This window comes from Myotis lucifugus, unplaced genomic scaffold, assembly GCF_000147115.1.
Source record: "Myotis lucifugus unplaced genomic scaffold, Myoluc2.0 scaffold_634, whole genome shotgun sequence".
Lineage (NCBI taxonomy): Eukaryota > Metazoa > Chordata > Mammalia > Chiroptera > Vespertilionidae > Myotis > Myotis lucifugus.
In genome coordinates, this window is record NW_005871682.1 from 357291 (window position 1) to 378702 (window position 21412).

At 47.8% G+C, this 21412-nt stretch overlaps 2 pseudogenes; both read left to right on the forward strand.

Annotated features, from left to right (window-relative positions):
• The first annotated feature begins 3724 nt into the window (after positions 1-3724).
• LOC102435293 lies at positions 3725-4215 on the forward strand (annotated as a pseudogene).
• A 1231-nt stretch (positions 4216-5446) lies between these two features.
• LOC102435598 lies at positions 5447-21129 on the forward strand (annotated as a pseudogene).
• Positions 21130-21412: the final 283 nt, after the last annotated feature.

A 21412-nucleotide genomic window follows, 5' to 3' on the forward strand; every position in this document is an offset into this window, starting at 1 on the left:
GGCAGTGGTGGCTGCTCTGCTGTTTGACTGTCGCCCACAGTGAGAGATGCGTTCTACAACGTGACCCAGGACACACTGGCAAGCACCCGCACATGCGTGCACGTTTGTAGGTTTCACTGGTTTCTGAATCCCCAGTGCCTGGCACGTAGTAGGTGCTCAACAGGTACTTATTGAATGAACAAGTGATTGAATGAATGAATTTGTGGATACACTATTGACATGAAAGTTTCATGAAACAATGCTTACCTTACTACTTGCATTCTATTTCTTTCCTTAACAGTCTTTATGATCTTTTTTAACATATTTTTTATTGATTTTAGGAAGAGAGGAAGGGAGAGAGAAAGAGAAACATCGATCGGTTGCCTCCCATATGCACCCTGATGGGGATTGAACCTGCAACCTGGGCATGTGCCCTGCCCGGGAACTGAAATGGCCACCTTCTGGGGCATGAGATGACACTCAACCAACTGAGCCACACCGGCCAGAACTGCTTGCATTCTATTTCATGACCAACTAAATTGAGTTTCCTGGTCCATTCATCAGTCACCAATCAAAGTTTGAAAACACTGTCATGAAGCCCTGCTTTTGGCAGGGACGTGGTTTCCGGTCTGAGATACAAGCAAGAGCTCAGCAAATAGATTATCAGCTGCATGTCCAGGGTCACCAGCTGCCATCCAGGGATAGAGGGAGCCTCACTGGCCACCCACCTAGACTGAATAGATTCCAAGTTTCGAGGTACAACCCCCCTCCTGGCACTGGCGAGGTAGGACAGAACACTATCTGAAAGTCAACATTTTAATTTACCAACATTTGACATATACTTAGACTATTTCTTACGTTTCCATATTGACTCATTACTTTTATGTCAGGGTTTTTCGGATTTGGGTTATAAATTTCCGTTTTATGTGGTTGATTTTGGTTTGGGTTGGGGGGAGGTTGTGTACTTAAGGCACAGAAAGTGAGGTGAGTCCATTTCTGAGTTCACGACACCCAGTCTTCCTCTGCGGTCTGAGCAAGACCTTTCTCTTGTTTTATTACCTTCCCCCCTGCACTGTTTCCCCACCCCAATTCCTCCCCTCTCCACAGGCAACCCAAGTGGTGTGCTTACACATACGGCCGTCTCCAAAGATGGCAGCCATCACCTTCTCCCTTCACTGTGTGTGCAAGTCACACCACCCATCCCTGGTAGAGTCCATTCCCCTCGCCTTGAGTCCAGGCTGACAGTGTGACTTGCTTTGACCAATAGAAAGTGCTCGAGGTCACACTCTGCCTAGCCTTTAAGAGACCTGGAAGGTTCAGTTTTCACTCTTGGAAGCCAGACACCATGCTATAAGGAAGTCCAGCTATTAGGCGAGAAGTGGGGAGGGGGGTGGTTCATGGAGAAGCCTGGGCTGGGGGACTGGGCTGGGCGGTGGGGGGAGTTAAGACACAATATGGAGAGAAAAAGAGAGGGAGAGAGACCACACAGAGGAACACCAGGCCCCCAACATGTGAGCAAAGCCTTCTGGGAGCTTCCAGAGCAGCACAGCCAATGGCTGGATGCATCTAAGCATATAACATAGCCAATTCCACACGGTCCACCTGACCTCGCCCTTTCTGTGTGACTGTATTTGGAGATGAGGCCTTTAAGGAGGTCATTAAGGTTAAATCAGGTCACACGGGTGGGGCCCTAATCCAATAGAGTTGATGTCCTTATAAGAAGAGGAAAAAAAAAAAGAAGAAGAAGAAGAAAAAGAAGAGGAAAAGACATCAGGAATGCACACACAGAGGAAAGACCATGTGAGGACACAGAGGGACGACAGCTGCTTACAAGCCAGAAAGAGTGATCTCACCTTATACTTGGACTTCTCGCTTCCAGAACTACAAAAAAATAAATGTCTGCTGTTTAAGCCACCCATTCTGCGGTATTCTGTTACAGCAGCTCAAGCAAACTAATGCACTTAGGCCAGTGGTTCTCAACCTTCTGGTCCTTTAAATACAGTTCCTCAGGTTGTGACCCAACCATAAAATTATTTTCTTTGCTATTTCATAACTGTAATGTTGCTACTGTTAGAATCGTCATGTAAATATCTGATATGCAGGATGGTCTTAGGCGACCCCTGTGAAAGGGTCATTCGACCGCCAAAGGGGTCGAGACCCACAGGTTGAGAACCGCTGACTTAGGCAAAAAGACAGCATTTTTAAATAGGACATATGAAAAGATACATCAAGTCAAAAGATGGAAATAAATCAGATAAATGATCCTCTCAAAATAGACTTAACTGCACCAGGCCGGTGTGGTTCAGTGGCTTAGTGTCAACCCATGAACCAGGAGGTCACAATTCGATTCCCCATCAGGGCACATGCCCGGGTTGCAGGCTCAGTCCCCAGTAGGGGGTGATCTGCAGGAGGCAGCAGATCAATTATTTTCTCTCATCATTGCTGTTTCAATCTCCCCCTCCTCCTCCCTTCCTTTCTGAAATCAATAAAAAATACTTTTTAAAAGAAATAGACTCAGCAATAAACAGGGCAAAGTTTTTAAAATATCCTGGATAGTTTATTTGCTAAATGAATGAATCTTGCTTCTACAAAACAAGAGCAGGAAATCACACCAGAGGAACAACTGATAACAGAAGAACAGTTTGGGGGTGTAACATGACGGTGGATAATTTCAAACACGATGGAGCATGTAAAGAGCCAATTGGTAACAGCAGGAAACAGAATCAGTGATGTAGACAGAAATGATAAATTTCCCCAAAACTCAAAGCTACAGAAAAAAAGATTGTGCAGCCGTGTTCGTAGCAGCGTTACTCACAATAGCCAAAGGGTGGAAGCAGGCCAAGTCCAGTGATGGATGAACGGATAGGCGAAAGGAATATTATTCAGCCTTAAAAGGAAGGGAAATCTGCCCGGCCAGTGGCTCAGTGGTTGAGTGTCAACCTATGAACCAGAAGATCACAACTCCATTCCCAGTCAGGGCACATGCCCGGGTTGCAGGCTCAATCCCCAGTGTGGGGCGTGCGGAGGCAGCCGAACAATGATTCTCTCCCATCATTGATGTTTCACTCTCTTCCTTCCTCTCTGAAATCAATAAAAAAAAATTTTTTTAAGAAGGAAATTCTGACACATGCTACAATATAGATAAACCTTAACAAGGTGATGTTAAGTAAAATAAGCCAGTCACAAAAAGACAAATAGTGTATGTTCGCATTTATATGAGGTGCCTAGAGTAGTCCCATTCACAGACAGAAGTAGGAGTTGGGGTGGTAAATATAGGGAGTAAACATTTAATGGGTGTACAGTTTCAGGTTAGCAAGATAAAAAAAAAAGTTCTGGAGATGGGAGGCAGTGATAGTCTCACATATTTATACTTAATGCCATCAAGCTGTACACTTAAAAATGGTCTAAATCAGCAGTTCTCAACCTGTGGGTCGCGACCCCTTTGGGGGTCGAACGACCCTTTCACAGGGGTCCCCTAAGACCATCGGAAAACACATATACAATTACATATTGTTTTTGTGATTAATCACTGTGCTTTAATTATGTTCAATTTGTCACAATGAAAATACATCCTGCGTATCAGATATTTACATGATGATTCATAACAGTAGCAAAATTACAGTTATGAAGTAGCAACAAAAATAATTTTATGGTTGGGGGTCACCACAACATGAGGAACTGTATGAAAGGGTCGCGGCCTTAGGAAGGTTGAGAACCACTGGTCTACATGGTTACAAAACCGAATATGGAAAACACGTTTCCAGGCTTGGAAAAAAGTTTTTGGAGAAGAATCCAATGAGTTTACCGATGATTTGGGAGAAAAGAGTGTCTTGAGACTGTGTCCAACCGAGGAAGCAGCAGTGGAGCTCCTCAGCGAAGTCCTCAGTGGGAACACGTGGCACCTGAGGCACTAGCCAGGGCTGCGCATCAGGGCGGTGCCTGTCCCGGCTCAACTCTGATCCGATAGAGGCCGCCCTCCCACAGGACGTGTTGGGAGTTTGGGTGGATCCCATAGATTCGACTTATCATTATGCACAAGGTTCTGCTGACACTCAATCCATCCGAGGAACCTTCCCCAGGGACTTCAGTGCGCCCCCATTTTAATCGGTGTCTATGACACACAGACGGGAGTCATCAGCCAACCTTTCCTAAGACCCAAACACCCTCAGAGAGAAAGGATGGTGCTACTGGGGCCTTTCTTGCATGGGAACCAACATCTATTCATTTCATCTCTGAAAGAAATGGCAGTGAGCCCTGGCCAGTTTGGCTCAGTGGATAGGGCTTCGGCCTGCAGACTGAAGGGTCCCGGGTTCGATTCCGCTCAAGGACACATTCCCCGGGTTGCGGGCTCGATCCCCAGTAGGGGGCGTGCAGGAGGCAGCCAATTGATGATTCTCTCATCATTGATGTTTCTATCTCTCACTCCCTCTCCTTTCCTCTCTGAAATCAACAAAAATATATATATATATTTTTTGAAAAAGAGAAAAGAAATGGCAGTGAACCTCAGAGCCAACTGGCTGAAAACACCAGCTCCGAGGCGGAACTCTCTCGCCGTTTTTCAGCTGCCATTAGCACACGCGAAAAGGGGCCTGGCAGAGCGGCATTGTCCCGTGTGTGTGTGTGTGTGTGTGTGTGTGTGTGAGTGTGTGTGTGTGTGTGTGTGTGAGTGTGTGTGTATGTGTGGGGGCGGGGGGGAGACTGCACATTGTGGGCAGCGGGGCTGGTTACAAGCGTGTGTGTGTTGCCCAAGGCCTGTGGACCTTTACCTCTTTGCAGAAGATGCCACATTCGAAAGGGGCCCCTGTGCTGCTCATGCCATACTCAGAGCCAGGGCAGGGGATGGTCGACTTTAAAGAACACGTGGATAGACATCCAGATGCGGGGCTTCCCTTGGCACAGCTGGTGTACCACGTGGCAAACGAGGGCCCCGTGGAGTGGATGGCGGGGCCCGCAGGGAGGACTAACTGCGTACCCTTCTTCTCCACCCTCTTTTTCTCCATGGCGCCTGTCGGCGTGTCATACATCATGCATTTGGGTGTGGTTACTCCCTTCCTGCGCATACGGGAATGCAGGCTCATCGAGAGCAGGACTTGTCTCTCAGACCTGGCCCCCAGGGTCTGGGTCGGTACTTGCTCACGGTCTGTTTCCAACACCAGCAAGTCCGTATTATAGGAGTGACTGGATGGCCCGTGTCTCTCTCTACAGCAGGGTCTCTTTTCCACGTCCAGCGCGGAAAGAGAGTGGTCTGGTTCTTCGAGGAGGGGCTGCTGGGGATTGAGAATATGAAAGAAAGAGACAAGACACAAAGATGGAAGAAAAAAGCTGGGACCTGGTGGGACCGCTGCCCTCTTCTGATGGAGAGACAGAGACCAAAACCGTGTTTTTTCTTTTATACTCCCAATACCAGGAAGTAACGTCAGTTCTGGGCGATTCCCGTTCATTCCCGGTGCTCGGCTGGATTTACATAATGAAACCCACTCCCCGACACCTGGACAAAGATGAAAGTCAAGCTGAGAACACTTCTGCCTTTTTGGTAAGATGTGGATCCAGGACGTGGCTCTGCCTGTCGCCTTGGATTCGGCTGACAATTATTAAACAAATGCCCATGTGCCTTCCCAGGGGCCCTCTACATCTCTCCCTGTCTGGATGCCAGCTCTGTGAACTCAGGAACTACCTTCCTCACCACTCAACCTCCATGCCCAGCACCAGGCCCCCCAAAAAGCGAGGAAAAGGGAGCACCCACCCTCTGTAAGAGGGATGCCCTGTCTGAAGGCATAAGGAGAAGACCAGGGCTTTTGGAGTCAAACACAAGTTGGAGTTCTGGTCATGCCGCTTACTAGCTCTACGTGAATGATGGACCAGCTACTTAAGATCTCTGAGCTTCCACTTCTTCCGCTGGAAATGGACATGGTAATAATACCTGCCTGGCGTTGTCCTTGTGGGAATTAAGTGCGTTAGTGGAAGAAAAGGCCTCAAACACTGAGCCTGTACACAAAGCCCATCTCAGAGTAGGTGCTCGATAAAAAGCCATTCCCTTCCTCCTTCCTGCCTCCTCCAGTTGCTGCAAAGAAAGCTCTCCTCCCGCTGATGTTCGGGTGTCCACCTGCACCCACTCCCTGGGGGAGAGGCCACAACAGGAACTGGGGAGACTGAAAGCAGCTGGGACCCGGAGGAAAGCCCCCGCTTCCTGTGGCTCAGGCAGGGGGTGGGCGAGAACGGGCCCCTGGCTGGGGACTCAGAGACAACCAAGAAGTTGGACAGGAAGTGAAAGGAGGCATGAGGCAAAGGGGAAACAGCAGCTTCACCCCTGACCCCTTCTGGATGGTGCACACACTCCTACATCACAAAATGAGGAACCAGGAGAGCCAGCAGGAAGGGACAAGTGGGGGAGACTCACCAAGGAGGAGGAGAGTCAAAACGGCCCCATCTGGGCAGAGCCACACACACACACACACACACACACACACACACTCACTCACCCCAATCCTACAAGCCCCGTTACCCTGCTCTCACCGGGCTGGTCCCTGGCCACTGGCTATGCTGGCTGCAGGTCTGTGTCTGCTCCCACACTTACCTGCACCCGCCCGCCTGCAGCCCGCGACAGGCCTCATTCTCCCTGCCTGGCTTACTCGCTCCACGTCACCCAGACTTTCCGTGGGGTGGACACACTGTGTTGAGAGGACAAGCATGCGCTTAAAGTTCACAAGGGGTCCTGGTGATGGACTCAGACCCCACTGTGTGCAGCCCAGGGCTTGTGCCGGGGGGACAGACATGAACAGGGACCGCTCCCTCAAGACCACAGATGAGAGGGAAACATGGACTCATACACAGCACAAGCTCAGGATGAAGGGGGGTGATTCGAGGGGCGGGTGGGGGGACTTTCTGGAGAAGATGGCGGCTCAGCTGCCCTTGGGGGAGCCTCACCCACACCCTCTCCCCCCCACCCCAAGATCAGAGGATGGTCAACTCTAGGAGATCCACGGCCACACCATAGAGTGTTTATCTTAATACACTTCTGTTTTTAATATAAAAATAATTTTAAATTAAATATTACTGAGTTGAGCCCTAGCTGGTTTGGCTCAGTGGATAGAGTGTCGGCCTACAGACCAAAGGGTCCCCGGTTAGATTCCGGTCAAGGGCACCTACCTCAGCTGCAGGCTCCTTCCCGGCCCAGGCCCTGGTCAGGGCAGGTGCAGGAGGCAACCAATAGATGTGTTTCTCTCACATCGATGTTTCTCTCTGTCTTTCTCTCTCTCGTCCACTCTCCCTAAAAATCAATGCAAAAATATCCTTGGGGTGAGGATATATATATATATATATATATATATATATATATATATATATTACTGAGTTGAAATGGATTTTCCCAAGGGAAAATGCCCTGATACATGACCAAGCAATGACATAAATCGCATGCATTGAAAGCTTATTGTGCGCCAGGCTTTGGACAACATGCTCTACCTCCACTACCTCAGTTAAGCTTAATAATAGCCTATGGAGAAGGTACGGCTATTACCCCCACTTTACAGATGAGCAAACTGAGGCATAGAGAAGTTAAATCACTTCTCTCAGTCACTCACAAACCAGAGGCCAAGCCAGGATGCAGACCCAGGTCCGTCTGCAGCCAGAGCCAATGCTCTTGTTATTCTGCACCCCGGGGCCATCCCTTGCCTCGCAGGCTTGTGTCTGCTTGAGAAGCACAAGCTAAGAAAGGTGCAAACTCCTTGCCCCACCTCCAAGCTGTACACATGGTCTGTGTCCCCCTCCCCACGTGCTGACCCCTCCTGAGCTGCAGGGCACGACTTGTAGCCACCAGACCACAAGCTTTTGGCTTTCTCTGTTCCTTCGCACAAGCTTCTCACTGTCCTGGAATCCCAGCCCAGGACTGTCTCTCCCCTCCTCCAGGAGGCCTTCCCTGACTCCCCACATGGAGCTCACCATCCCCCCCTCAGCGCCACCTCCATGACAAGCATGTAACTCTGTCAATTGCTTCGGGGCGCTGTCTGTCTCCCCTGCTGCACCCTGACACCCTCCTGGCAGGAACCGTGGCTTCGTCACCTCCGTGTCCCTCACACCCTGCACAGAGCCTGGTACACAGCTGCCTGGATTCCCCTTTTGCTTTTTTTTTTAATAAATCTTTATTGTTCAGATTATTACAGTTGTTCCTCTTTTTTTCCCCCATAGCTCCCCTCCACCCAGTTCCCACTCCACCCTCTGCCCTCACTCCCCACCCACTGTCCTCATCCATAGGTGTACGATTTTTGCCCAGTCTCTTCCCACCCCCCCACCCCTTCCCCAACCCCAAGAATTGTCAGTCCACTCCCTTTCTATGCCCCTGATTCTATTATATTCACCAGTTTACTCTGTTCATCAGATTTTTTATTCACTTGATTTTTAGATTCACTTGTTAATAGATATGTATTTGTTATTCATAATTTTTATCTTTACCTTTTTCTTCTTCCTCTTCTTAAAGAATACCTTTCAGCATTTCATATAATACTGGTTTGGTGGTGATGAACTCCTTTAGCTTTTTCTTATCAGTGAAGCTCTTTATCTGACCTTCGATTCTGAATGATAGCTTTGCTGGATAAAGTAATCTTGGTTGTAGGTTCTTGCTATTCATCACTTTGAATATTTCTTGCCACTCCCTTCTGGCCTGCATAGTTTCTGTTGAGAAATCAGCTGACAATCGTATGGGTACTCCCTTGTAGGTAACTGACTGTCTTTCTCTTGCTGCTTTTAAGATTCTCTCTTTGTCTTTTGCCCTTGGCATTTTAATTATGATGTGTCTTGGTGTGGTCCTCTTTGGATTCCTTTTGTTTGGGGTTCTCTGTGCTTCCTGGACTTGTAAGTCTATTTCTTTCACCAGGTAGGGGAAGTTTTCTGTCATTATTTCTTCAAATAGGTTTTCAATATCTTGCTCTCTCTCTTCTTCTGGCACCCCTATAATTCGGATGTTGGGATGCTTGAAGTTGTCCCAGAGGCTCCTTACACTATCTTGATATTTTTGGATTCTTTTTTCTTTTTGCTTTTCTGGTTGGGTGTTTTTTACTTCTTCGTATTTCAAATCTTTGACTTGATTCTTGGGATCCTCTTGTCTGCTGTTGAATCTCTGTATATTATTCTTTATTTCAGTCAGTGTATGCTTAATTTCTAGTTGGTCCTTTTTCATATCCTCGAGGGTCTCACTAAATTTATCAGCGGTTTCTAGAAAATTCTTGAAAAACCTTATAACCGTGGTTTTGAACTCTATATCCAGTCATTTGCTTTCCTCCATTTCTGTCATTTGTGATCTGTTTCTTTGTCTCCACATTTTTTATGCTTCCCTGTGTTGATAGAATGGCTTTCTGTGCTAGGTGTCCTATAGGGCCCAGTGGCTCAGCCTCCCAATTACCTGAGGTGGACACTCTTGGTGCACCCCTTTGTGGGCTGTGTGCACAGTCTTGTTGTAGTTAAGCCTTAATTGTTGTAGGTATCACTGGGAGGAATTGACCTCCAGGCCAATTGGCTGTGAGAATCAGCTGTGTCTACAGTGGGAGAACTTCTGTGCTGAAGATACCCTTATGGGGCAAGACTTGCTTCAGTGGGGCTTTGGTGCTCACTGTGTCTGCCCCCTGAGTGTGTCCCTTATGGATCTGAGGAGTTGTAATCTGGATGGTCCCACTCTGACCACTGGGTACACAGGCTCTTGGATCTCTAAGGAGGTGCTAATTTAGCCTCTTCCTGAGGCTACCCAGCAGGAGCTACGGAGAGATCTGCAGGTTTCTCTTCCTTGTTTGGGTTTTGGAGGTGCCCAGATGAGGCCCAGCTGTGAAGCAATGCAAGCTGCTGTGGGGCCTTGGGCCTTCTTTTGTATGTTCTGGGTCTTTCTGACCCAGCTGCAGTTTGTTAGATAATTTTAGATCTCAAAGGGCCAGCCCATTCATATGCAAAAGCCTCTGCTCACAGCTTGGGTGGGGCGGGGTCTCAGGGAATCAACAGGGTGGAGCAAACAGCTATGGCTGCTCCTCAGTCCTGCCCTAAGGGGCCCTGCATCTCAGTGTCCCGGTAATCGCTGCAAGCACCTCTGAGAGAAAGCCGCCCTCGAGTTCTGCCCGCTGCCAGACAGTCCAGTTTCTCCCCGTATGAGTCTGGGTCCCCAGAGACTCACCTGGAACTGGAGTTCAGAGCAGTCAGGAGCTTGAGACTCCCTCCCGATTGAAAAAGACAACCGCGTCCTCAGTTGCCAGCCCTTTCCACGTGCGCCTCCATACCTCTGCACTTTACTTCCGAACCTCCTCTGAGTCTCAGTGTGCTTTTCTCTTTTCTTCTAGTTGTAGAATTTCCACTCAGCCAGCCTTCCTGTGGTTCTGGATGATGTCCATTTTGTCTTTTAGTTGTATTTTTGAAGTGGTTGTGCGAGGCAGCAATTTCCAGTGTTTACCTATGCCGCCATCTTGGTTTCTCCCTCCCTTTTGCTTTTAAGGTCTAGATAGAGGACAGCTAGCATTTGGGTACAAACATTGAAATAGTCTGAGGAAACAATTCATTAAGAAGCATGCAGCACTGGATTCTTCTACCAGCTTTATAGTCCTTTGCGTCTTCTCACTCCCTCGGCCCTGCCAGGACTAAGTTGAAGCTGCTGTGGAGAGGGGGGAGGCAGAGTTTCAGCCGAGGAGGTCTCTGGAGCTTCACCTCACGGTCCCCCCAGCCCCCCACCCCCCGGCCCCAGCACCTGCCAAGCCGTAGTGTCCTCGAGGGCCCAGGCTGCAGGGAAAGGACCGTTCCCGTCTTGCTCAGTGCTGAGTCCAATTAGAAGAGCTTAGGCACATAGTAGGCTCTCGAGAAATGTTAGTTGTCTCTATTTTTTTTAAGAAATAATGTTTAAAATTATTATGGTTGAAAAATGTTGACGGATATGAAGCAACGGAAACTCCTCCAAGCTGGTGGGAGCACGAAGGGCAGAGCCGTTTGGTAAGCTGCTTGGCAGGGTCTCCGAAACCTGGCCGTGTGGCCCAGGAATCCCGGAGGTGCACCTGACAGAACCATCCATGTGCTCCCCAAAATCCACGTGCCGTGTTCCAGCAGCAGTCCTCATAGGAGACAATGCTGGGGAGCTCCCTGACGCCCCTCAGCAGAGTGACTAAACCATGACGGGAACCTGTACAGCCACGAGGGTGAACCATCCACAGCGTGTGCAACGATTTGGATGAACCTCACAGACGTTCGTGAGTGAAAGAACCACATGCATGGTTCCATTGACAGGTAACAGGCAAAACGAACCTATCCTGTTAGAAGTGAGAGAGAGAGAGAGAGAGAGAGAGAGAGAGAGAGAGAGCCATGACTGGAAGGGGGCACAGTACAGCCCTGGGTGCTCATAATGTTCTTTCTCGATCAAATTTCTGGCTGCATGTGTGTGTTCGGTTTGTGAAATCTGGCCTGTGCAGACAATAGGAAACATGTATATGTGCTGGTCTCTGGCACAGAGCTCCTAGGACCCTCGCATATTCCAAAGTGGTAAGAGCACAAGGAGCATCTCTTGTTCTAATGAGGAGACTGTGGGCTCCTGGGTGGCTGCTGGGTGGGGGCTGATCAGCAGAAAGACCAGGCCAAGATTAGGGGCATTTTTAGCTCCCCCCACCCCCATTCTCCAGAGAGGGAAGAAGGCTGGAAATGGAGTTGACAATTGGTCCTGCCTGAGCGATGAAGCCCCCATAAAATCCCAATAGTGAGTGGTTGGGAGAGCTCCCAGGTGGGCGACACGTGCACGTACCAGAGGGTGACACACCTCCACTCCACAGGGGCAGAGGCCGCACTTGGGATCCTTCCAGCCACCTCGCCCTTCTGTCTTCGCTTCTGGCTGTTCGTCTGCATCCTTTATCATACCCTTTAATAAACTGGCAAACATAAGTGTTTCTCTTAAATTCTGGGAGCAGCTCTATCAAATTAATTGAACCCAGGGAAGGGGTCATGGAAACCTTTGATCTATAGCTGATCAGTCAGAAGCACAGGTGATACTGGGCTTTCCATTGGCAAGGGTGGGGGCAGCCTCATGGGACTGAGCCCTCAACCTGTGGGCTCCGACGCCATCGCTAGGTAGATAGTGTTAGAAATGAGTTAAATTGCAAGATGCCCAGAGAATTGCTTGTTGGGGGGCGGAGGGGGGTCCATACTTTTGGTGACCAGAAGTGTCAGAAGTGAAGTGTTCTATGTACTAGTAAAAGTAAAGGAGAAACACAATAGGGAAGACCTGAATTTTTCCCTATCCAGGAAGGAAAAAACTTGAGTTTTTCTCATTTTAGAAAGTTTCTGTAAAACTTCTTTAAGTTACTATAATAGGCATCAAAAGTTACTTTGGCTTGAGGCGGGGGGGGCGGGGGGGGCGGATATCTGTAAAGGTTATACTTTTCTTACGTTCCCAACATTCAGGGTGGCAGCACCACCTTGTGGTCACCCCTGTGTGACGCTCCAGTCCATGAGGAATGAGACTCGCCCCGCCACCCGGACTTCTATCATGCTTCTCTCCAAATAGCTAAAGTGAAACATTAAATGGTAAAGAAATCATTCTTATCATTAAAAGTGTAGGCCTGCCCAGCCTGTGTGGCTCAGTGGTTGAGCGTTGACCCATGAACTAGGAGGTCACGGTTTGATCTTGGTCAAGGCACATGTCCTGGTTGCCGGCTCGATCCCCAGTAGGGGGGCGTGCAGGAGGCAGCTGATCAATGATTTTCCTCTCTCATCCATGTTTTTCTCTCCCCTCTCTGAAATCAATAAAAACTTTGTTTAAAGTGCTCTAACAGGATCCATGTACTGCAGGCTGTCTGGGCTCAAAGGGTGAGTGACTGTCTTGGATGTTGTGTTCATCTGTATTGAATGATGACCAGGGACCACAAAGCAAAATTGGCTTTCAAGCCTGGTGTTACTAGTGGAAAGAAAAGGAGCCACATACTAAACCTGACAAGCTCAGGGGAGGCCCGCATGGAAGGACTTATAAACTCAGAGACCTCAGGTAACCACATAGGATGGTCTGAAATTAAAACTTCTTATGTGACGGGTTGTCACATCCTCGGCTGGTATAGTTAATGGGAAAATGGCACCAGCTGTTACCGGTGAAGTTAGACCTCAGTCCTTGAGTTTGGCTAAGAAAGAATTCAGAGCCAAGAACTCAAATACAAGCAAAAGTTTTAGAAAATCACACAGCGTGAGCCAGCTGAGCTGTGTGAACTCAAGAAACAAGTTACTGAGGCAAAGGAAGGACCCTTGGAGCTTAGGAGAGAGCAAAGGTGCAGGCCTTGAGGGAAGAAAGGGGGAAGGAAAGGCAGGGACCTGAGAGAGAGAGAGAGAGAGCTCACACGTGCCCTGGGTTCTTTGTCTCAAGAGTTTTTATCTGGTTTCCAATGGCAGGGATTACGGGGGAGGATTTCAATAGAATATTCATCAGCTTTCCAGGTGTGTGCTTTCATGGTTGTGGTCTCTACCAATTGGTCGGCACAAGGGTAGCGGGTCAGAGGGTCATTGGTCATTGCACCTGGTCCTGATGTCAGCCATGGCGTCACTTCACCTGGTTTTGCTGCTTTTCTGGGCCTGGCGCTGAAACAACTGAGGCCTAGATATGATCTCTAGTTTGACAAAAACTCTGTGGTCAATAGATGCGAGGCTTTGTTTCTAAGATTATTTGGTGCCTGTCAGGACCTCCCTGTCCTGAGGGCTTGCTGCTTCAGGGAGTGGCCGTGCAAGAGCTTTTATGGGAGTCATAGGAGGCTGTTCTCTGGCCTCCTTGTTCCTCCTCTAAGGGGTCTGCCATGTGACTAGCAACATGCCAGGGAGACAAGGTCAGAGGAGGGTCCAAACTGCATGACCAGCAATATGGAAGGTCAGGGGGTCTAAGCTGTATGATCGGCAATATGCTAGGAGGGGAAAGGTCATGCTGGAGGCGAGGCCCCACCCTACAATACTTGTTTTTCCCAGTTTTTCCATTGCTATGCAACTGGGCTTTCTGCCCTGGTGACCTTCAATACCTGGCCTATCGCTCCTCCTCTGCTCATGTCTAACTGCCTCCTGTATCAGTGTCTTCCTTGACAAGAGTCAATCTTTAAGCCAGTCTACTGTGACTTTTTTTTTTTTTTTTTGCATCTACAACAACATACCTTTGGACTGTCAGAATAATCCCCTTTATTCCAGACCCTCAGGGCACAATCTCCCACCAGAGCAGAGACCATGGAACACATCATTGTTATCTTGTTGCCCAAATACCATCTCTATGTGCTGTAGATGTTCATTGTTAACTAGCCTATACCCTACACCAGCCAAGGTACAAAAAAGTATGTGTCTTCACTTTACTCTTTATCCAGTCTCAGAGATTTCCCTAATCTACCACCAATGCATTTCATGTAACCCTCCTTGGGTTTTAATGTATAAAATAAACTGCAAGACTGCCATTCTCTGGAACATTCCCCAATCCATTGGAATTTTGCTTCTTGGCGTTTGTCATCAGTTTGGCTCAAACAAACTCATAAAAATTCTTTACAGGTTTGGACATTTCTTATGTAGACATATTTTATTAAGTTGTTTACAGTTAAGCAATTTTGAAAATGCTCCCAAAAATGTAAATGGACTTTATGTCACATGACTTTATTAAACATAAAACCATCCCTTCCTGTCCCCCCTCCCCCGAGCCGACCCAGCCCCTCTGGTGTGGTTCAGTGGTAGAACGTAGGCCCATGGACCAAAGGGTCCCAGGTTCAACTCCTGTTCAAGGGCACACACCTGGGTTGCAGGTTCAATCCCTGGCCCTGGACAGGACACATGCGGGAGGCAACCAATCACTGTGCTCTCTCTCTCTCGCCCTTCCTCTCTGAAATCAATAAAAATTTACAGGCAGTCCTCGGGTTATGTCAGACTCGATGTATGTCATTTTGTGGTTATGTTGCCATCTCCATTTATGAAAAAAAAAAAGGTTCCGTCATTTCGACGTATGTACATATGTGCTTTGTTTTTTATTTACCAGAAGGTCAGGAATTGTTACCTTTTAAATTTTTTTTTACTTTCACTTCATTACTGCTGTGTATGTGCTCCATATGAGCGAGATAGGTGCTTATGTAAGTGGGTTCCGACTTACGGCGAAAATCGCATTACGTCTCGCCATAGGAACGGATCTCCGACGTAACCCCGAGGACCTACTGTATCTTAAAGAATAGCTAACTATGCTTCACTGCTACTCTAAAACCCCACTATTTCAGGTGAATAGCTTATAGGTCCTGGATCTGATGTGTTATGGAATCTTAGCCTTAGTATTTTCATGTACAATTTATCTATCTGGGAAGTTAGGCCCTCTCGTCTACCCTGCGAGCAGTGGCACCATTCTCTAAACGAGCAAAGCAGGAGGTCATTGTCTTAGCCAAAGTCACATGGTCAAGACAAGATTCAGATGAGGCGGCCGGGGTCTTCCTGCCTGGGTGCTCTCCTGGCATGTCCTAGACTGACTGAGTCCAGGTCCCATGTCTGGGGAGCGGTCCTCACCTCCCTCAATTCCTGCTCTTTCCAGCCACCCTGGGCTTCCATCCTTTCATTGATATCGCTCTCATTTTTCCATTGATCTGCAGTCCACTCTTCCTTGGAAACCTTTCCTTCTTGCTGCTCATTGAAGCTTCATTAGGAGGCCTGTTCTGCAGATGAGCTTGCCATAGGCCAGGTGCACGCTGACCCCAGAGCAGTCCATTTTCAAAGAAGGGATAACATGAGAAATGAGCCTTCCCATGTCGTTGTTGGGGAAGAGGGACTGTAGCTGCTGGTTTAGTTGAGTTCCAAGTCCATCACCCGGGGATGAGAACAACGGGAAACTGAAGCCTGCGGATCTGGAGGGAAAGGCAGTGGTATTCCTGATGCCTTTCACTGGTTTAATTGTTGGCATAAAGTTGTGTGCAGTAACAGCAGAATCTGCAGGGAACGGAGGCCTCTGTGCAAGCAACAGTCTCATTTATGGCTGGGCTAGAAAACTAGTTTAAGGATCTCTGATTCGATACGTAAAAAACAGGGACTGAGCCCAGCCGGCGTGGCTCAGTGGTTGAGTGTGGACCTATGAACCGTGAGATCACAGTTCGATTCACCAGTCAGGGCACTTGACCTGGTTGCAGGCTTGCTCCACAGTGCGGGGTGTGAAGGAGGTGGCCAATCAATGATTCTCTCCCTCTCCCTTCCTCTGAAATCAATAAGACAAATTGTTCCCAATCATTTACATTTCGATGAAAAGCTCATCCTCAGGCTTTGCTCCATTTCTTGCCTGTGATGAACTGAGAGGTCCAAGCACAGTCCTCAGCCAACGAGGCCGCCTTCTCCAGAAACGTCCCTCCTCGAAAACCGACAGGGAAGGGATTACAAATGGCGGCAGAGTAAGTGGATGCCGCGCAGACATGCTCCCAGGAACTGGAATTACAACTAAAACACAGAAAAACTTCCTGAATCAGCAACAGAAAATTCGCAGGACAGAACCCTGATACCCAAGGACCAAAAGTGGAGCCCGCACAGAGACTGCAGGCAACAAAGAACTCCTGACTGCAAAGAGGAAAGGAGACCCCAAAAGTCTGAAAGTAGCACTCCTCATCTACGGAAAACAAGCACGGACTGAAACAAAATCAAGGACAGTGGCTGATATCTCTGAAGAAGACTCTTTAAGTAGACTTTGCCAGGCCTACATCATGCAATGAAGACTTGGAGGTTGAAGAAGGAAAAAAAAGTAGAAAAGCAGTAAAAGGGGAGTGTCAGGAAATATGCGAAATGCTGCCACTGATGACGATGATGGATTTAGTCAACAAAGCAAAGGAACAAAACAATAATCAGTAGCTTCCTATTATGGAGAATGAAGATTCTGATAGATTTACCTTAAAAGAAGAAAAAGAGAAGAGACCAAAAGCTCACCTGTTTCTGAAAAAAATAGGGTACATTTAAGAAAGAAAGCACTCCATTAAAGAAGTTTGAATGAACCCCAAACTTGAACAACCATTAGAACATAAGACATCGAACTGGAGACTGTATAAGCGAAGGAGGCTGTAGAAGAGCGAAATTACACTCAGAGGCAACTTTCTCAAGAACAGAACGCTAGAATATTACAAGATGGAATTGTGACCAAACACTTTGCAATATAAAAGTGATAGAAATAGCTCACAGGAAAATGAATTCTGAGGTTTCTAATAGTTCTGACAAAGAAAAAAGTCTGTTGCATGAAAATCGCATGTTGCGAGATGAAATTGCCAAGCTAAGACTGGACTTAGACACAGTAAAAAATCAGACCCAGGAAATGGGAAAAAATAATTTGAGGACATTTCAATTGGCAAAGAAAAGAATGACCATCTTCAAAAGACGACAAAACTGAATGAGGAAACATTAAAACAATATTTCAATATAATGGACAGCTTGAAGTTCTGACAGCTGAGATGATAATACTAAGCCATAAACCAGAGAATGAATAACAAAGCAGAGGAAAACTGGAAGCAGAAGTTGAATCATACCGGTCTAGACTGGCTACTGCTGTACAGGATCATGAACATTGTCAGACATCAACAAGAGAGCTAAAACTTGCTGCCCTGACCAGTTTGGCTCAGTGGATAGAGCGTCGGCCTGCGGACTGAAGGGTCTCGGGTTCGACTCCGACCAAGGGCATGTACCTTGGTTGCGGGCACATCCCCAGTTGGGGGTATGCAAGAGGCAGCTGATCGATGTTTCTAGCTCTCTATCCCTCTCCCTTCCTCTCTGTAAAAAGTCAACAAAATATGTTTTTTTAAAAAAACAACTTGCTTTCCAGAGAGCAGGAGATGAATGGTTTTGTTTACGGGACAAAATGAATTTTGATGTCTAACCTAAACCATAACAATGAGATTCTTTCTCAACTTTCTAAAGTGTAAAGTAAATACGGTAGCTTAGAAATTGAGCTTTATCACACCAGAGATGCTCTCAAAGAAAGGACATTGGTTTTGGAAGGTGTAGAAAGAGACCTCAGCCAAAAACAGTGTCAAGAGAAGGAAATTGAACAACTGTATCAAAAGGAACAAGGAACGTAAATAAAGACATTGGAAAACAGGAATCACCACCGGAGAGTCTATCTCACTTGCAGAGTGAAAATATGTTGTTTTGACAGCAACTGGATCATGCTCAAAACAATGCTGACAGGAAAGAAGACAGTAATTAATATCCAAGATCAGTCTCAGAATATCAAAAAAATAGTGAATGCTGACAGTGAAAAGCATATTCTTATTTGAATGACGTAATTAAGGAGTTAAACCAATGGCATCATTTTAAAGAAAGAATCTGTCCGTCTGAAAAGGATAAGTAGAAAGAGATGATGATCTTATAGAAACACTGCGACCTTCTTCAAAATGTATACGTCTGGATGAAGAAAAGGCACCTCACCAGGAGTCAGCAGTGGAAGCCCTCGATTCTAAGGAAATACAAAAAACTGCCCGTCGGCCGGTTAGCTCAGTTGGTTAGAGCGTGGTGCTAACAAAAAACTGCCCCAACCGGTTTGGCTCAGTGGATAGAGCGTCGGCCTGCGGACTGAAGGGTCCCACCCAGGTTCGATTCTGGTCAAGGGCATGTACCTGGGTTGCAGGCTCATCCCCAGTAGGGGGCGTGCAGGAGGCAGCTGATAGATGTTTCTAACTCTCTATCCCTCTCCCTTCCTCTCTGTAAAAAATCAATAAAAAATATTTTAAAAAAAAAACACTAAAGGAGAAAAAAGAGAAGTGGAAACAAAAAGCAGTAGACCTCAGAACACATATGGAAATGCATATGGCAGAAGACTGTGAATGAGAAGAGTATAAACTGAAGATTGAAGACACTGTAAAGGATGTAGCAGACAAATTGACAGTCAATTCATTTTCAAGGGCTCAGAAGCAGCTAGCAGAGGTCAGCACCGAAGTTCTGCTTCTTGTAGAAACAACTAAACAGATGCCTGAGCACTGCTAAAATGAGACCAGTCCTGGAGACACCTTGTGTTGGAAATCCTAATCACAGTTTTGTATGCAATAGAAGATTCCTACTTTGAGAATCTTTTATGAATCAAATAAACTTGTAGTACTAAGATGATTAATTTCTGTTTTTAAGTGAAAATTTTGTCATCTTCTTACGTGAAAGAACATTAATTGCTACTTACAGCATTTTTCAGTTTTTATAAAATGTCTCGCTGAGCAGTTGTGCATTTTCTAAACAGTTAAATGAAGGAAATATTTGAATTTGAGTTTAAAAAACAAACAAACAGGGAAATGTGAGCTCTGTGTGTCCCCTGCTTTGTCCCATCTTTATCCTCCTCAAATTTACCTCCATCTTGCGTTTGGGTGAACATCTCTCATGCCAGAAATACAGAAGAGAGCCCTTAGGAAGTAAACGCATACCGACAATTAGCGATTCATGCCCTGTTCCATGTCTTTCACATATAGCTCTGGTCTTATTAGGGCTAAATGGGGACATGGGTCCATACTCATGAGCAAAATCACCACAGACCTGGGACCCTGAAAACGAGCCCTTGCACGCTGGGCTTTTAGAAGTTCCCTGTGTCTGTTTAAAATGCCCCACAATGTGTCTGGGGAGACTGTGTATGTGGCTTGGCCTGGAGTACAGGCAGGACTTTCAGCCCCACTCACTTCCTTGGCCCTTGGCCGAGTGCCCTTGTGCAGTGAAAAAAATGCACAACCAACTGGGCAGAAGCAGTTTCCTCTCGACAGAAGCAGTTCACATCGGTCCCCTTCAGACTTAGTCTCACAGGCACCCTTGGAGAGTGCTTTTATTTTCCTCACTTCTTCTATCCCGGAAGTTAAATCACACCAACTAGAAGCAGCTTTTTGGCTCCTTCTCAAACCTCTGTGTGGTTCAGCCTCCTCACCTCCACTCCGGCCATCATGGTGTCCACAAGAGTGACCAGAAGACCCCCAGGGCCCCCGGGGCCTTCACCAGCCCCTCATGCTCGAGTGGGCCCGGCACCAACAGCGGCTTTTCCCGGTGGGCAGCGGCTACCAGCTGGCCTGGATGCCAACATGAGTCTGGCTGGGGGTTACGGCGGGGCTGGGAATGTGGGGAACTTCACAGCTGTCCAAGTGAACCTGCTGAGGCCCCGGAAGCTGGAGGTGGACCCCAACATTCAGGCGGTGCACCACCGGGACAAGGAGCAGATCAAGACCCTCAGCGACAAGTTTGCTTCCTTCATGGATAAGGTGCGGAGCCGGGAGCAGCAGAATAAGATACTGGAGACCCAGTGGAGCCTCCTGCAGCAGCAGACGACTCGCAGTACCATGGACAACATGTTCGAGAGCTACATCAACAAATTCCAGCGGCAGCTGGACACACTGGCCCAGGACAAACTGAGGCTGGAGGCAGAGTTTGGCAACATGCAGGGGCTGGTGGAGGACTTGAAGAGTAAGTCTGAGGATGAGATCAGCAAGCGCACAGAGATAGCGATGAATTTGTCCTCGTCAAGAAGGATGTGGATGGCCCTGGCCAGTTTGCTCAGTGGTTAGAGTGTCAGCCCATGGACCAAAGGGTCTTGGGTTCGATCCCCAGTCAAGGGCACATACCTCCGTTACAGGCTCCCCAGTCCCTGTGACAGCATGCGCAGGAGGTGACCAGTTGATGTGTCTCTCTCACATCAATGTTTCTCTCTCTCTCCCCGCCACCTCCCTCCCTTCCACTTTCTCTGGAAATCGATGGAAAGAGTATCTTCAGGTGAGGATTTTTTTTAAAAGAAGAAGAAAGATGTGGATGAAGCTTACATGAGCAAGGCAGAGCTGGAGGCCCTCCTGGAAGGGCTGGCCGATCCGATCAACTTCTACAGGCAGCAGTATGAGGAGATTCATGACCTGCAGTCCAGACCTCCCACACATCCAGGCTGCGGTCCATGGACAACAACGCTCCCCGGAGCTGGATGGCATCATCGCCCAGGTCAAGGCCCAGTACATGGAGATCCCCAACTGCAGCCGGGCTCAGGCTGCGATCATGTACCAGATCAAGTATGATGAGCTGCTGACGTTGGCTGGGAAACATGGGATGACCTGCATCGCATGAATACGGAGATTTCTGAAAAGAACCAGAACATCAGCCAATTCCAGGCTGAGATCGAGGGCCTCAAAAGCCTGAGGGCTTCCCTGGGGGCCCTATCAGTATGGGGAGCTGGCCATCAAGGATGCTTAGACCCCACCTCCAGGGAGGGTGGGCGCTGAGGGGGTGGACTAGGCATCGAATGGCAGGACACATTCGGGCTGGCTCCTTGCACTTCTCAGGGCCGCACTGGAACCTTCAGAACTCTATTGATTTTTTCTGAGAAAAAGAAAGAGAGAGAAAGAGAAACATCAGTTTGTTGTTCCACCTATTTATGCATTCATTGGTTGATTCTTGTATGTACCCTGTGCCCTGACCGGAGATTGAACCTACAACCTTGGCATATAGGGGTGACACGCTAACCAACTGAGCTCCC